Here is an 18214-nt window from a genome sequence, read left to right as displayed (position 1 = left end):
TCAAATATCTGCAAAGTTATCTATTGAAGTCGTCTTTAATAAGGCTTCTCTACTGAAAAATATCTTTTATATCAAATCAAACAATTTTATAATATTCTGTTGTCTTGATCTTATTTGTAAAAATAGCAATTTTTTTTTTGCAGCTCATGTCAGTATGAATTCTTAAAATGGTATTAAGATCTTTGCCAGGCATGGTGTAATATGTCTGTAATCCCAGGGACTCAGAAGGTTGAGTCAGTAAAATCACAAGTTTGAAGCCAGCCTCAGCAACTTAGTGAGCCCCTAACCAACTTGACAAGCCTTTGTCTCAGAATACAAAATTTTAAAAAGGGGCTTTGAATTTGGCTCAGTGGTTAAGCATCCCTGGATTCAATCTTCAGTACCCCCCAAAATGGTATTAATATCTTATCTTGGAGCAAGAGATATAAAAGAAATTAATAATATTTCAAGGCTATGAGTTATAAATTCATGTATATTCACAATGCCTACAATTTATAAAGTATTATTTAGTTTCTAGAATACTTCTTAACATAGATATTAAACCTTGTAATCAAATACTGTCAATACCCAGAATGGAATATAGAGGATCCATAGTCTAATTCTTTCTGCCTTGACATATGAGTTTTGTTGCTATAACATTATCAGAATTAGTTTTCTATCTCTAATATATGTATTTTCAAGTTTTATAGTCAGAGTTTGCTTTAAATCCTAATTCTTTTCCATGTTCTTTTCATGCTTGTCTGGTAGGTCTATGTTCCGTAATGGAAATAGTTTATGTCTACATTTTCCATCAATAGTCACTAGTCAGATGTGATTATTATTTTTTTTTGAAATGTGGATACTGTTACTTTCAATCTTGTGATATTGAATAAATTGTGTAACATTGAAAATTCAGAGAAAACTTTGGAAAGGGACCTGAGGAGAACAGGAACATAGATGATTCTTTAGGCAGAATATGAGTATTTAATCCTTGTGTGCTCACTAAAGGAAGAAAAAGAATAAATGAAGAAGAAACTGAAACATACGTTAAAGTAGTGCTCAAGGAAAGACTAAGATAATACATGATAGTGATTCAGAGATAGATTCACAATACATAAGAAAAGATGGATTGGTTCACTTGGAGAAGTTTATTTATTATATGCAGTTATTTGTAAAATATAGTTAGTGTGTACCCTTGGAATTTTGAAAAGCCAAAAAATAAAAAGTTTTTAAAATCTGAAACTAAAGTAAAAGAGAAAGTATTATGCTAGTGAATGAAAGGAAAGATTATTTCTTTAAATGTAAAATCTAGTAGATCAACATTCCATTGTGTTTTTTGGATAAATCTAAATAAGCATTTACTAGACTATTGGAAGAGTTTCCTAATCAGATACCCACATTCAATAGTTTTATAGTGTAGTGAATATAGGACAATGCACTTCAGAGTACAACTGTGTACAAACATGATTTCAACATATTGTGTTATTTTGAATAAAATTCATGTATTGTTTTTTTTTTCTTGTGGTGAGTTTATTGGCAAAATCTAAGTACCTTTGAAATGCACAATGGAATTTGCAGTTTAAATACAAAAAATAAAAATAAAAAAACATTGTATGGTCCAATGGTATAGAGTCCTATGTACTTTTCTTTCTTTTTTATATATTTATTTTTTTACTTGTAGTTGGATGCCATACCTTTATTTTATTTATTTTTATGTGGAGCTGAGGATTGAACTCAGGGCCTTGCACTTGCTAGACAAATGCTTTACCACCAAAGCACAACCCCATTCCTCCTATGTACTTTTAGTTAAGACTCTATCAGTTGGAATATTACTGTAAAAGTAACTAGCCATAAAACCTTGAGCAAATTAATGTCTCAGTTCCATCATCTATAAAATGGCCATAATAATCACATCCTCAATGTATCTGCATACTCAAATTTGTCCTCTATTCTTATCATCTAATGTTATTTGATATACCATTTTAGTCAAATTTTTTCAACACTCTGACCAAAAGAACTGATCAGAACAATACTTGAAAAGGGAAAGTGTATTTGAGGCTCAGAGTTTCAAAGATCTCAGTCCATAGAGAATTGGCTCATTGCTCTAGGCTGGAAGTGATGCAGAACATCATGGCAGAAGAATGTGGGGGAGGAAAGCAGCCCAAGATACAGTGATCAGGAAACAGATAGTACTTCCCTCTCCATGGACAAAATATATGCCAAAAGCGTACTCCCCCAATGATATATTCCTCCAGCCACACCCTATTTACCTGCAGTTACCATTTCAGGCCAGTTAATTCCTATCAAAGGATTAAATGCACTGATGAGGTTTAGGCTCTCAGAACCCAATCATTTCACCCCTAAGGTTTCTTGAATTGTCTCACACATAAGCTTTTGGGAGAGCCTCATATCGAAACCATAACATATACCCATTAGTTTCTCTTTTTAATACTGTTGTGTAAGGGACCCTAACCTACTAATAAACTGTATTCCACAATTTATTTTAATTATCTAAAGCATACAATACATGATACTAGGTTTGCATAGCAGTTCAGAAATAAAGTTTAACATTAAGGAGTTGAAAAATAGGTATAATTTAAAATTATAGCAATATTTAATAATAAATAAAAGAATCCAGCAAGCAGAAAATAGGGTACAAAAATAATATGTAGTGGTTTTTCTTTATTGTAGTTTTTGTTCTTCAGAACATTAAATTTGTATTCTGATCTAATAATATTTGATTACATGTGTGAATTTATAAAGGCCCAAATATTTTTATTTGTAATAATGTTTTGCAAAGGAAGAACATTTCATAAAATATATAAATTACTGATTCTAAAAATTGGAATTATGCATTTTGGGGTTTTATGGTTGAAATCTTGTCTGTTTTGAGGAAATAACTCTATAACTCTGTAACTCTGTAGTTGACTCCTACTCTAAACTTAGGGGGTTGAGGATTATGTATTTTATAATCTGATGTGCACTATTAAGTAGAGATTGTATTCATAAGCAAAGAGAAAAAATTAAAATTAAGAAATGTAGTTTCACCATGTAATTGCTTTTCATTTTCAGTATATAAAATTGCATCCAGTGAGCATTTTTTTCTGGGCATGCCGTCCTATGACTTTTTTTTTTTAATCATTTCTCTCCTAGACAGATCCATTCACCTGCCCAGGGAACTTCCTGCTCATCTTCAATCATAAAAGGAACCATGGAACCATAGTTTGAATAGAGCAATGAACAAAAAATATTTTGAGAGAATTGAAAGATTTTCGTAATTTAGATAAACATATGCTGGGGAATCCTGCTAGTTTCTTAAAGTAAGATAGAATTTTAAATACAGTAATTATCCAGTGTTCTTAAAAACTAGTAAACATGTTTTTATAGAAATTATATTATCTATTTTTTGGCAGCAAACAACTATTTCTTGCTTTAAAAAAGATTTTTTAAATTATTTACAAAGGAAACACATACTGAAAATTTAAACATAATTTTCATCTTCTTGTGTAAATTCTATCACCATTAAGATTTACAAAAACATAATGTGAACAGATTAGTCAAATAAACTAATAGGTTTTTAAAAATATTTTTTACTTGTTAATGGATCTTTATTTTATTTATTTTTATGTGGTGCTGAAAATCGAACCCAGTGCCTCACACATGCAAGGCAAGTGGTCTACCACTGAGCTACAACCCCAGCCCAAATATATCAATGTTTTAATAAACAAAAACAATTTTTAAATTATACTTCTTTTAAATAGATTTTATTTAAAGGCATTATCCCTCAAATAAATTATATATATAACCCATTGCAAAGCAGAAAGGATAAGGTCATTTTTATATTAATTTCCATTCATACCAGAAAAAGTACTTTTATCTTTACAAATAACTTTTACTTAAAAAAGATAGCCAAAAAATAGGAACAAGGAAATTTACGTACAAATGTGTATAAAACAAAGTCTGTGTGTATCAGTAAAGCAAGAAATATGAGAGAGAAAGCAGACAAATATCTTGAATGTTAACTGGGTTATAGGAACAGCATTAAAATAGCCCTGGGGTACTTATCTTAGATAAAACAAGCTAAGCATAATATTTTAAAGTATGCTACAAATCTTGGAAAGAAAGCAATCCTTATTTTGGAATGCCAGGAATCTGAACAGGATAGCTTGGGGAGCTTTCTAGAACTAATTTAGCAAACAACAATCAACAGAATAGACTGATGATAAAACCCAATTGGGAAGATTTTCCTTGAATTTTTGGTTGTTCAAATGCAAGGCACAGGAAGTTTGTGCGGCAGGTGGCTGCCAATCTCTGTTGAGTAAGAAAAAAAAGGCTAAAAGAACACATTCCCACACAGAGCCTGTGTTACATGCAACTTCTAAATTAAATAGAAGGAAGACTGCTAGTGAGAAATATGACCCTGGTATCAGAACCCCTATCAAAATAAATAAATAAATAAACAGAACTCAAATGATGAAAAATACATAATTTCTCTCTATATGTTGAGTACTAGAAATTTTAAAATATAAAATAGTATTTAGGGAAAATTCTCTAGAGACCTGAAGTGATAAAAATTGTATTATTCTTCCTGGGGGAAATTTCATTATAGAACTATAGAACTTAGAAAACTAATTCTTACAAAGTTTTTTAAAGTTTATCTGATTTTTGCACCCAGAACACATTCATTCAAATATTACAGCGATAGTTTTGAACATTCAAAAATTGAAGGAAAAACTTCTCATGAGCTAATAAGAAAGTTCTAGAGCATAAACTTAAGTCAACCAAGGGATGAAGAGAGAAACTGTATTCAATAGCCAAATGAATGACATAGAGTTTGAATCCATTTAACAGGAGAACAAGAACTACAAGTCTGTGATTCTAGAATACTCATATACACAGAGACTATAGTGAAAATATAGAACTACTTACAAGATTTTGGAGAAAAGGGAATTAGGAAAGTGAAGGGGGTTCTTATTTTATAATGAAAATAACTAATTAGATGAAATATTATTACTGTAAGTATACTAGATAAAATGAACTTAGAAAAACTACATGCTCAAATATAACTATGTGCATAATGTGGGATAACAGTACAATAATTGGAAATAGACTAACAATATTGGTATACATAAGCATTAAAAAATTCAATTAGGGCACTCAAGAAAGTCTTAAAAGTAGTGATCTCTGGGGAGTGGCACTCAGCTACTTGAGATTAATGGGATTAGAGGGAGAGAGGTTTATTGGTACTACATATCATTTTCGATTGAATTTTTAAAATATAGCCATATTTTCATTTTATTAAAAAGAAAGGAAAGTAGGAAGGTAGGGAGGGAAGAGGAGAAAGAAAATGAATTCTTCTACTCCAAAACAATGAGAAAGTACTATTCTCTAAGAGACCAAACTTCTGAAAGTAACTTATAGATCAGTTTCTCTTGTCAGTGGCAGTCTTTGTTAAAGTAATCATTTTTTAAATAAATATGCATAATAGAGATACCACTTTGAAACAGTGAAGCGAAAGTGAAAGACGGAATGTAATAATAATTTACAGAAAAGTACCCTTACTAAAGGACATCTCCTTGGGATTTAAGAAGAGTCACTGAGTGTGGATTTTATTTAAATTATTGAATGGAATGCATTCCTCAATTCTCTCAAGCACAACACCTAATGCCTAATTTAAAGGACAAGTTTGTGTAAAATGCTGATTAGGTCATTACCAAAATACACCATTAAAATGCTATTAAGGTTTTTCTGTTTGCTAACTTTTCCTTTTACTAATTCGAAACATTGAACAATACTGTCCTATAGAAAGGTTGATAATTTAAACCCAAGCTTTTCACTTAAGTACTAAAACCAAACTCTAGTCAACAAGCTAAACAAAAGAAAACGCTAAAAATGTATCTCTGGTCTCAACAGATGACCTATTTAAGATATAAATTCAGTTTAATGATCCACATTCATCATTTGAAGTACATTTTGAGGTGTTATTTTTTCGCCTTCTTTTATAGATGCAACATTTGGCATTTGTAAAAGAATAAAAGTATAAAGAATAAAAAATAATTTATAATTTAGTGAAATTTACAAATCTATTCAAAATAAACTGTTAATTCCTTATATTTTGAAGGTAATATGCTCTTTTAAAGGGTATTCAATGAACTCTTTCAGTATTAACTTGTATGTTTTTGTCTTTTATGATTTTTAAAAATATTTTCAACAATAGACAAAAAAGCATGAACATTGGAGGCATTATATAAGAAGACAAAAACAGAATTAAAGTCAAAAGAAAATAGGATATAATGTTGAATTTTAATTGTGTAAAATCCACCTGTCAGTATGCCATGAGAATTTCAGTGTAACATTATTAGTTTTCCAGTCAGTTCTCAGTGTTCATTGCAATGTCATCCTTCTTCTTCCGTTAGCTTTGATAAACAAGAACTGTAAATATTTAAAATTCAATCTTGCCATTCAACATTTACCCTGATTATAATTTATTTCCTTAAGATACTCATCAATTTGCTTTATTTTTCTTATTCTGCTATGGTTCTAATAGATGTTTCAATTAAAAATAAATCCTAGGTTCTGAGCAGATAGTTCAATTAAAGATTTGCTAACAAAAAGCAAGCACTCTTAACCCAAGAGCAGAGATTATAGAATAACCTAACAGACAGAAATAGTTATATTTTGCAGATTGTAGGCTGGATTTTATGTAATTGGAACTAAATTTAAACACAATAAAATAGTTTATGGGATATGATAATACACAGTTATATAAGTATATATATATACTTATGTAACTGTGTTTTTGCTACTTAAATGTCCAGATATAATTTTGAGAATTTATAGAAATAAAGTAAAAATATTTTATCTTAGTCACATTATATTTTGAGTAAATCTAATTTCAAATATGTGAAAGCTGTATGTCCTCCATTTCAAAATGTGTGTTGTGGTTTGGATGTGGAGATGTCCCCCAAAAGCTTATATGTGAGACAATGCAAGAAAGTTCAGAGGAGAAATTATTAGGTTGTAAGAGTCTTAACCCAATCAGTGATTTAACCCCCTTTTAGGGATTAACTGAGTGGTAACTGAAGTGGTAAGGATGTGGCTAGAGGAGCTGGGAATCGGGATTTGGCTTTAGATTTATATTTGTATCTGGCAAGTGGAGTCTCTCTCTGCTTCTTTATCACCATGTGAACGGCTTCCCTCTGCCACATATTCCATCATGATATTCAGTCTAACCCGGAGCCTCAAGGAATGAAACCTGCTGTCTTTAGATGGAGACCTCTGAAACTGTTAGCCCCAGAATAAACCTATTATTCTCCTCTACAATTGTGCACTGATTAGGTCTTTTAGTCACAGCAGTGAGAAAAATTGACTAAAATAATGTGAATATTGCCAGTTCTTCATACTTGGTGGCATGGTTTCTAGAATTTTCACCTACCGTCCCTAGAAACTCTCATATAGTCAATGCCCCTGTTAAATTATAACATGTGGCATTCCATAATCATTTTGGGGGTATGATCAGCCCACAATTTCAGGGCATTAGCCTACCCTTTGATAGGCAAGATAGTCTAGAGATTAAGAGCACGCCAACTCAAAAACTCAAATCAGGCATTGCCTCTTGGATCATTTATTTCCAGCCATGTTTTCTTAATCTGCAAAGTGGAAGAAAACCTTCATGATCAATATGAGCCAAGCACATCCAGACGGGTTCAGTACATAACACACTATGCAATTTCTGCTTTTCATCTTTTGTCTGAAACATTCTACCTTAAATCTAGGCTAAAATAAGAATACATCTTTCCCTATATTGGAATGGAAGTAAACATATTCATATTGACTGATGATATACTTGTAAAACAGAAGCTAAAATTTCTAGCATATTTAACATGAATTTCTAGTACACCCAGGATCCTTTTCTCAGGTGTTTTATATAAGAACCCTTGAAAACAAACTGAAGTTGTGTGAAAGAAATGAAAGAAACTTTCCAATCTATGTGCATTTGAAGTCTTTGAGGCATTTCTGCTCTAGCCTGGGTTTGGTAATTATTCACTCTTGAATTTTAGTAAAGCAGTGCAGAGAGTTTATTTTATTTGATCTTATTTGTGTAGCACTGTTCTATCTTTCTGGTAGATTAGATTTAAATTGGGACGAAAGCCAACATATCTTTTTATAGTTTAAAATAAAGGTTCATGCCCTGTACTTATTCAAAGTAGGGCAGCCTCATTTTTTCTTAATAGGGGACAAGCCTTGTGTAGAAACTGTACTGAGGTCATTTGGGAGTAATCAGGTCAATTAGAAAGCATTTTTTTGACTTGTGTCAATGTATTCCATTTGCAATTGAGTAATATTAGCTATCATATATATATATATATATATATATAGTTATGCATTGTATAAGTATAGAATGATTGAAATTATTAGAAAAAATGTTATTTCTGGGGCTCCTGCATCAAAATAAAACTTTATTTTATGGTGAGTGAATCATAATTACTATTAATAAGTTGATTACTTCAGTTGCCATGGTACCAATTGTTCTCTTTAATTGAGTTAGTCACATTTTTGCATGGCATTATTTAACCAAGAATAAAAATTATTAAAGTGGGCTAAATATTTTTTCCTAAATGATATGTATAGGTGAAAAGAATTAATGCAGGTACCCCCCCTCAAATAACTCATGCATCTCTTAAATAACTCACAAATTGAATAAGCAGACTTCACACTAAGTTCTACTTTGACCACATGCTTCTTGTCATCCATCTCAGCCTTGTTCTATATATAAAAATACTTTCACCTAGTAAACATGTATAAATTATAGACTATATCTCCTTATTTTTCTGTCTTTTGATATCATCACTTCTTGCTATTATCTTTTCCCTTCTCCTATTTTTTTCGTTTCCTGTTTGGTCAATTCTATGTCAGGAAATTTATTTTATACACAAAGACAAAAGCCACTTGAGTGATACTCCCCCCTTTTTTTTCATCACAGTCTTGAAGTTAGACTGCAATACGAACATGTGGATTGTTCTCCATGAAGAAAAACTAAAGTTAAATAATTGTCTAAAATGGAAATGTCAGACTCTGGCATTTGGTACCAGACTTATTTTAATCATTGTGATGTGCCTAGAGTTTGCATGGAGAACATGTTTCATTGCATGCACAATTTATCATGCTTTAGGTGATGTTGGTTCCATGAATATGAGAGGGTTAGTAATTTCAAGATTACTTTATTGTCATACAATAGTTCTGGGCCTTTCTAAAGCAAAGCAATCCAAGCAAACTAAGCCCTCAAATTAGCCCTGGCTTGATGAACTGGCTATCATGTAGCATGACAACTGAGGAAATGTGGCTACTGTGGATGCTAGAGAAGGGCTTTTGGCCATATGGCAGTGCTCCTTTAACCCTTTCTACTCTTGGAACTTTACTGAATGAAAGGAGTCAGCAGTTGAGTCAGGGGTTGAAAGCAGAAGTCATCATATTCCCGTAAATTGCTTTATAGATTTCATATTTTGTCTGTTTTACACAGAATGTGCTGAACTATTTCTAAGTTAAGGGGCCAATGGGATTAAATGTCTTGCTCTAGGTATTATGTAAGTATTTGCTTCTTAATAATAGATTGACCTGCAACAAAACAACAAAGCATATGAAAAATATATTTCACTTGATGAGTGTAGTGAAATCCTGAACATATTCATTAATTGAATATCTTAGCACATTTTCTGTGATGAGTCTAGGTATCTTTTCCTCCGTATACACGGAATATATTTCCTCAAGTCGTCAAGTCATCAGGCAATACATACCATGTAATAATGTGTCATTTAGGAGGTGAGATGAATTAACAATGGATATTGAACCAATAATGAAACTAAAGTATTTATATTTCAGCCTATAAATTAAGTTCTTGCAAAAGACAAAGGGATGATATGGTACATTCCTGAAGCTTTCTGTCAAATTACTGTAAATTCAGCAGTTAGAATACAGAAAGGGACCCGGTAACACACTCTGTCCAAAATCTTTTTTTTCCCCCCCAACTTTAAGGATAAATGAACAAGTGGGCTCACTTCCTGTCCTGCATGTGTATGAAAGGAAATAACATGTTTTTGCAGGACAAAGCAATGGTTCTAATAACCATAATTTCACCCTTAGTTTGGGCAAGGGTGAGAAAGGATATAAGGACGTTCTTCTGTAATATTTGGAGGCATCACTGTATCTGGATATTGAGAGGTGTGTGAAGTTAAAATAATTATGCTAAGTTAATCAGGATTAAAATTATTAGAGAAAAGAAAAGCCTAGGGGGAATTTCCTTTATGGGTTTTCACAGACCCCGTTCAATTCTTCCAATTTGTAAGTAATCTCAGGTACTTTGTTGTAAATAATTCATGATAACCAAACTCATAAGTAATTATAGCTCATAATGTACTGATTTGGGGACATTACTGCTAAGAAAAATAGGGCACTAATGTGCTATGTTTGCACATTCATATCAGTAGAAAAATCTAAGAGCATATTTGGTGATAACTGAATTACCAGAGTATAAGTAATTGGGTAAAGTTCACTTGAGTGAACTTAAAGGATAAGACACTGAGCTAAGAAAACCTCATGGCTTCATTTTCATACAGGTGTATAATTGCAAAACAAAATAGAATCCCTTGTCAAATAACATAAAGCTCTCCCCTGTCAATAGTGTTCTCCTCTGGATTCCCTTTTCTAGTTTTCAGTCAGACAATTTTTGAAAATTTGTTTTGATATTTAAATTTAAATGATCAGAATTAACCTCAGAATTTGATGAGACAATAAGCTATATTGTTTGTCCCTTCTGCCATTGTTTAAAAGGCAAACCTTTCTCCTAGAACACTGTTCCTCAGACTTCAAATTGGATTCACCAGAGGGTTTATCCCAGATTTTGTTGTTCTGGGAAAGAGACCAGAGATAACATTCTGAGAGATGCTGCCCCTAAGGAATTCTTTCAATAATTAATCTCATCCACAATATGTGATTTTACAAGTTGAAGTCAGATTTGTCAACATCCCTCTGAAGTCTGCCTTGCTAGTGAATTTTTTTTTTAAATGACATTTACTCATGGATAAGAATGACTTAAATGAAATCAGAACTTTAAAGTTTAAACAAGTTGTGTGATTATTTCCACTCTAGACAAGTAAGAAGATCAAGTCAATCAAAGAGCTGTTCTCTTATTATGAACAGAGGCTAGTATTTAGTTCTCAGCCAGGAAGTGTTTTAACATCATTAAATCAGTTTTATAATTTGGGGAGTAATAACCTTGAATTCAAATGTATTTCTTACAAGAGAGGGAACTAAGTGATTTGCCCAAGTGACACAATTTCCACAGCCAAGTTTAAACCAAATCTCATGATGTTTTGTCCGGTCATTTTTCAAATGTGGCACATTAAGGTGCCACAGGGAAAAATATAGAAAATGCCAAGCTATTTTTCAAAGCTAAATGTAGTTTTTAACTGACACAATTATCATAGTTTTTATATTGACCCATTTCTTAAGATAACTTCAGCATGGACAATGATAAATGAATTTTGAGTTTTAGAAACTTGTCTGTTGAAGCAATCATAATTTATTGTACTCCAAGAAAAAAAAATCACATGGGTGAATGAATGCTAAAATATACTATGAGACTAAAATCATTATATAAAGATTTAGTTATTTGAGTGTTATAGGAATAAGCATATTTACTGCATTCTTATCTAAAACCATTAGGAAACTTAATATAAAATATTTACTCGTATTTTTTTGTTTCATGTTTATTAAATCTGATAATCAAAAATATTTATTGAGTGTTTGCATAATATTATAATGCATAATTTGGGAATAGGTGAGGTGGACTTTAAAGCCAAGAAACTGATATACTTACTATGTTTTGAATTTTTTTCCCTACCTAATAAACAGTGGCTCCATGCTGCATATTTATCTAATGAGTCCATAAATAAAATTGCAGAACTTATTCTCTAGTTTTGAAAAAAATATTATATATATATATATATATATATATATATATTAAAATATTTTACATTCATATGTAAATGCAAATCAAAACTACATTGAGATTTCATGTCATTCTGGGAAGAATGGCAATTATCAAGAATATAAATAATCGTAGAAATAATAATGAATACCAATAATAATATATACAAATAAAAATTAATTTTAAAATAATAATAAATGGCAAGGATGTGGGAGAAAAGGTGCATACATTGTTGGTGGAACTACAAATTAGTATGAGTACTGTGGAAAACAGTGTGGAGATTCCTCAAAAAACTAGGAATGAAACTATCATATGACCCAATTATCCCACTCCTTTGTATATATTCCAAACATCTAAAATTGGCATATTATATGTATACAGCCACACCTATGTTTATAGCAGCACAATTCACAATATCCAAACAATGGAATAACCTAGGTACCTATCAACAGATGTGGCATACACACAATGGAATATTACTCAGTCTTAAAGAAGAATGAAATCATGGCATTTTCTGATAAATGGATGAAACAAGATCATCATGCTAAATGAAAATAAGTCATATCCAGAAAATCAAAGGCTGAACGTTTTCTCTGATATACAAAAGCTAGACCAAAATTGAGAAAACAAAGATAAAAGAAAGAAAGAAAAAAGTAATAAAGAAAAGAAAATGGAGTGGGGGGACACCATGAAAATCAAAGAGAGATCAGTTAGTGGAGTATGAGAAGGAGATCAAGGGGAGGGGAGGCACACAGGAAAATAGGAATGGTACAATGAATCTGACCTAACTTCCCTATGTACATATATAAATATACCACAGTGAGTCTCACCACCACCATGTATATCTACAAGGCACTAATTAAAAAAAAACCCTTAAGTTAATAGCAGAAAGATCAGTAGAGGGAAGTGAACAAGGCAAGGGAGGAGGAGAGGGAAAGAGTAAATACCAGGAGCTGAATTAAGAAAATTGTATTCCATGTTGGCATAATTATGACAAAATGAGCCCTAATAGTATGCATTGCTAAAAGGAACTAATGGAAAAAACAAACAGAAATTCCTTTCATTCCCTCCCAAGACATCTTTAGAAAATTCTATTTTTTGACCAGTGTTTGAAAATTTATTTGAGAGCAGTAAACTTATTTAAGAGCAGTAAAATCATTCCAAAAGAGAACAACTGACATTTGAATTAATTTTCATACAATCTAGAAATCTCCTTTGTGTGTGTTATGTAGCAGGAAGCTTCTGGGGATAGAGAGAGCAGTAAAATGCGCAAAGTGCTCCTCTCATGTAGTGCAGGATTCACCCAAGAGCCAACTGATTTGTGCCCTTGGTCTTGAGTGAGAATAGTGCATGATGGGATATTGTGCCCATGATCAGTGGACTGTAAGGTGATCAAAAGGGAGGTGGTTCTGGATGGGCCTGACCCAATCAGAATAATGGTTAAAAGGGATAAATTCCTTCCTAAAAAAGAGATTCAGAGCATAAGGTCAGTAGAGGAGCCTCATTACTGGAACCTCAGATTGGCATGTAGTTATGGACAGCAGTCCTTGGAGGAGATAGGAAAGATTGGGAACATCAGGTATGTGGCTCTAAGGAAATAAGTTCTTCCAAAATCTGACAAAATTATTAATTACTTCAAAATTCAAAAGATGCCAATGCATCACGTCAATACCTTGATTTTAGCTTTGTTAGACTATGAGTAAGAACCCAGATAGAAACTGTGAGATAACTCTTTTCTTTTTAAGCCAAGGAATTTGCAATAATTGGATACACAGAAATTAAAATCAAAGAAGATTCCATGATCTTTTCTCAGTGACTTGCTTTCTCTGTGTTGTTATTGTTTTAATTTAAAATCATTAATGAATAGAGTCCAATTGGTTGCCCAGTATTTATCAGATATGGAGTACTCATTAATAGGCCTTTTTAACCAAGTCATTTCAAAATCTGGTACCTCAGTTAGGTAGATTGAATAATAATCATAGCTAGGATCTACTGGGTACTAAGTGGTAGATACCATTTAAAGCATTTTCATAAATTAACTTATCTATTCATCATAGACCTTACCCTAAGGTCTCTGTGCTTGAGCACAGAGAAGGTAAATTGTGAAAGATCACAAAGTTAGGGAGCCACACTAGGTTTTGAGAATTCTCAAGGTCTGTCTTTGAAGTGTGTGTGTTGAAACATTTATATATTGCCTCTCCCAAAACAGCTTTGCAGAATGTTATTGAAAAAGTAAGTTCTGGTCACATATTCAAATGTCATATTGTGAAGTCAGGCAGCTTCCTTAGTTCTCTGGTAAGTTGTAGAGGTATTAGTGTATAAAATTTTCTCACACTACTTAAGAAATATTTCATAATTCTCATGATTAATAATTCTGACATGCTGTGCCTATAACAAAAATGACAGCTCTCATCAGCAAAGTTTCAGAGATATGGGTTAAAGAAATCACTGCTTCTGAACATGAATGTTTATACAGGAACTTTATGAAAAATTACAAGGCCTTATGTGCTGAATGGCTATCATCAGAAATTACATTGACAGAAAATTACTAGAGGTTCACAGGGAATGGCATGTTACAAGATTTTCAGTATTGGAGATTTTTGTTATGAGTAAAATATAACATTAATACATATGTGATTCATTATAGTTTTTATTTTAGAACTTTCTAGTCTGTCATTATGAGCTATTATTATCTGTCATGGTTTTCTGTAGATTTCATTGACTATAAAATAATGAGCCTAAGGAAAAAATCAATTTGTGAAAAGAGTCAGGACACACACAGAGAATAATTTTTATTAATATTATCTTCAGGATAATATGCCAATTTATTAGAGTAAAGCAGTGAGGCCTTCTCACTAAGTTAGCAAATATTTGTAGTATATATTTTTTTCACTATTTGCTAATGATTAATGCTATGTGCCTGATTCAGAATGTTTGACTATTTAAATCTCAACGCATAAAATAATCTTTTATATATTTTTATTTAATTACTCTCATAACTTTGTTTTCTCATAGGCTTTGCTCTTTATAATTTTTGTCTACATTTTTTCATTTTAAGTTTTATTTACATATAAACCTTCCCTTTACATTTTAAAGTGAAGTGTAGATTGACTTAATTATTATATAAAAACATATTGAAGCTCTGGAAAATGTTAGGGTTCTTAACTAGGCAGTGCATATATTGTAATAAAAATCATAATTCATAGCACCATGGATACTTTAGCATAAAGAAAGTTTTTTTCTCTGTATATCTATATTTGCACAAATTATACTAATATAAGCACACATATCCAAGTCTTTCCATGTGTGCATATACATTTGCAAATTATATATCCTGATAAGAAATATAAGGAATAAGATCCAAAAGAATGAAACATAAGAAGAGGAAAACAAATTTAAATTAAATGATAAATGGTTGGCCTTTTACTATCTGGTTACTTTCATATAGGTTCACTTTTAAAATTCAGTGTTAGACATTATACCTTTGGGGTAAAACTTCTCCTGAATGGATCATAGATATAAATGATAAACTTTAAAACTTTACAAAGAAATTATGAGAAAATCACAGAGAGTTTAGGTTTAAATACAAAACTAGAAGCATGATTCAATAAAATTTAAAAAATGGTAATTTTTACTTTATTAAATAATTTATAAAATCTTCTCTGTGAAATATAATTTTTAATAAAAATACAAGCCACAGACTAGGGGAAATATTTTCAAAATAACACTTGAGAAAGTAATTAAATCCAAATTCTACAGGGAAGTCTTAAATTGAATAATAATAATAATAATAATAATAATTAGAAAAAATTCCACTGGAAAAATGGACAGAAAGATCTGAAGTTTCCTCACAAAAGAAGATATACAGATGTCAAGTAAGCACACAAAAGACAATGTCATTTCACATTAGGGGAATGAAAATTAAACAACAATGACATACCTGTTATTTACCAATTAGGATGGCTGGAGTCTGAAACCTGTTAGTATCATTTGCAGACAAGGATGTAAAGGTTAACAGTTCTGAAACCATGATACATGTATACTGGCATCAAACCATTAAATAAATGGATAAAGTTTTAGAAGCCAGGATTTTTACTTAGAATAGGAGGTAATAAATAAGCGAGGAAGGATGCCAGTAATGGATCAGGGCTGGAAACATCACTATGATTCATATTTAGCTAGATAGGATGCTAGAAACACATATATTTCTTTAATCTCTCAGCTTACTTTTTAGAAGCAACAATACTCCAATAGGGGCACAGCTTGGATTCTAATTCTATTCTTGGATAAATGGCTGACTCTAGGTACAACTTAGGCAGGAAAATACAAGATGACCCTGCAGCATCTTGTATAGAGTAGAAGCCAGAAAGTAAGGCCATACTCAGAGAGCATTCAAATATAAAACCACACATTTTTAAACATGTCAAACAGTCACAAGAGCCAATGGAAAAAGCTCTCAATGCTGAAACAATTTACAGAACAAAGAAAATGGTATTGATTATAATCCAAATAATAATTACTCGTAAATCCACATGCATATAAATAAAGAATAACAAATAGGGAAAATTTCTGTGCTGAAAATTTCCAAATAATTTATGTAGCTATTTCTTCCTTAGGAGGTGGAACAATGACCTCACACTTTATGTTTACACATGAGCTATACATAGGAATTCCTTCTAAAGAGTACCGTATGGAAAAGGTAAAAAAGACTAACTTTCCAATGGAGAAATCAGGAAATCACTGCCTCAACATCAACAGAAATGAGTCATATTGGTTGTGTGCATACTTGGATATGAGATAGTGAGATTGGCACTTCACCTCTATGGTTTTTCTTCCCCCCCCAAAATGATAATTTCAATCCAATCATGAAAATAACATCTGATAAATCCCAATGAGAGTATAATCAACAGAATTCCTGAACAGAGCTCCCATAAATCATCAAGTCATTCAAAATCACAGAATGTCTGAGAGAAACTATCTCAGCCAGAGGACCCTAAAAGATTTGATGACTGAATATAATCTGAATGTGCTCCTGGAGCAGAAAAAGGACACAAGGTAAAAACTAAAAACCATCTGAATAGAATATGGATATTAGATAATAAATAGAATATCAATATTCATTATTAATCATTATAAATATACAAATGTACAATGTTGTTAATTGTGGAAACTGAGGTGGGGTCCCTGGGAATTCTGTACTATCATCATGTTTATTTTTATTTTTTGTAAATCTAAATCTAAGGTAATATTAATGAAAAATTTTACAACTTCTTATGAAGATGGAAAAGACTCCCTTATGTACTCTAGGTTGATATGGTTTGGTAGTAGATCTACTTATAAATTGAATTTTCTATTTTGCTCTTTAGTCTTAATACACTGTAGAATTTTAAAAACTCAATTTTTATGTTATAAATCATGTAAATAGAATAGAAACTATAATTGAAATTTTCTTAAATCTAAAACTATTCTAAAATAAAACATTTTTTAAAAAGAACCTGTGGTATAGTTTTTATATTGTTTTCTAGAATTTGAAGTTTTGAGTTGGTTGGCTTTTTTTAAGACATCAAGTGTCATGGGTTTTGGAAGATGGTAAGAGTACTAGTATTGTTTACAAGAGAAAGAAATGTTTTTCTTTTCTTTCTTTTTTCTATTTAATATTTTTTTCAGTTTTAGATGGACACAATTCCTTTATTTATTTTTATGTGGTGCTGAGGATCAATCCCAGTAACTCATGATGCTAGGCAAGCTCTCTACCACTGAGACACAACCCTAGCCCCTGTTTTTCTTTTCTTTTTCTCAATAATTTAAGTTTTAATTACTAAGGGGAATTGTGGGAAATGTGGCCACATGAGAACATATGCTCCCACTCTAAGTAATTCTCAAAACAAAATTTAATGAAACCGTGGCGCTCTGAGGTTCACTTCCTATTACCATTAGTAGATTAAGTGGCATTTTTAGACTACCTGTCCATCAATATTGCCTCACTATCTGTCTCCAAAGATAGACTTGACTTTTTCCTACCCTACAAAATACTATTGTAATATCAATTAGCTCGATAAGCACATATCAGAGTTTATGTTCTAGGGTTTTACTTAAGTTGTTCCCTCAGTCTCAAAATCTGTTTCCTTCACAAATCAGTTTTCATCTTTGTCAGAAAGTTCTGCATCCTAAGTTTGGATGATACTACCTTTTGATCTTTTGGTAGCTTATGTATAACCTGCACTAAGTAAGCAAATATTTATTGAGCTT

Source organism: Ictidomys tridecemlineatus, chromosome 9 (genome assembly GCF_052094955.1).
Source record: "Ictidomys tridecemlineatus isolate mIctTri1 chromosome 9, mIctTri1.hap1, whole genome shotgun sequence".
NCBI classification, from domain to species: Eukaryota; Metazoa; Chordata; class Mammalia; order Rodentia; family Sciuridae; genus Ictidomys; species Ictidomys tridecemlineatus.
Note: the sequence above shows the minus strand (reverse complement) of the source record.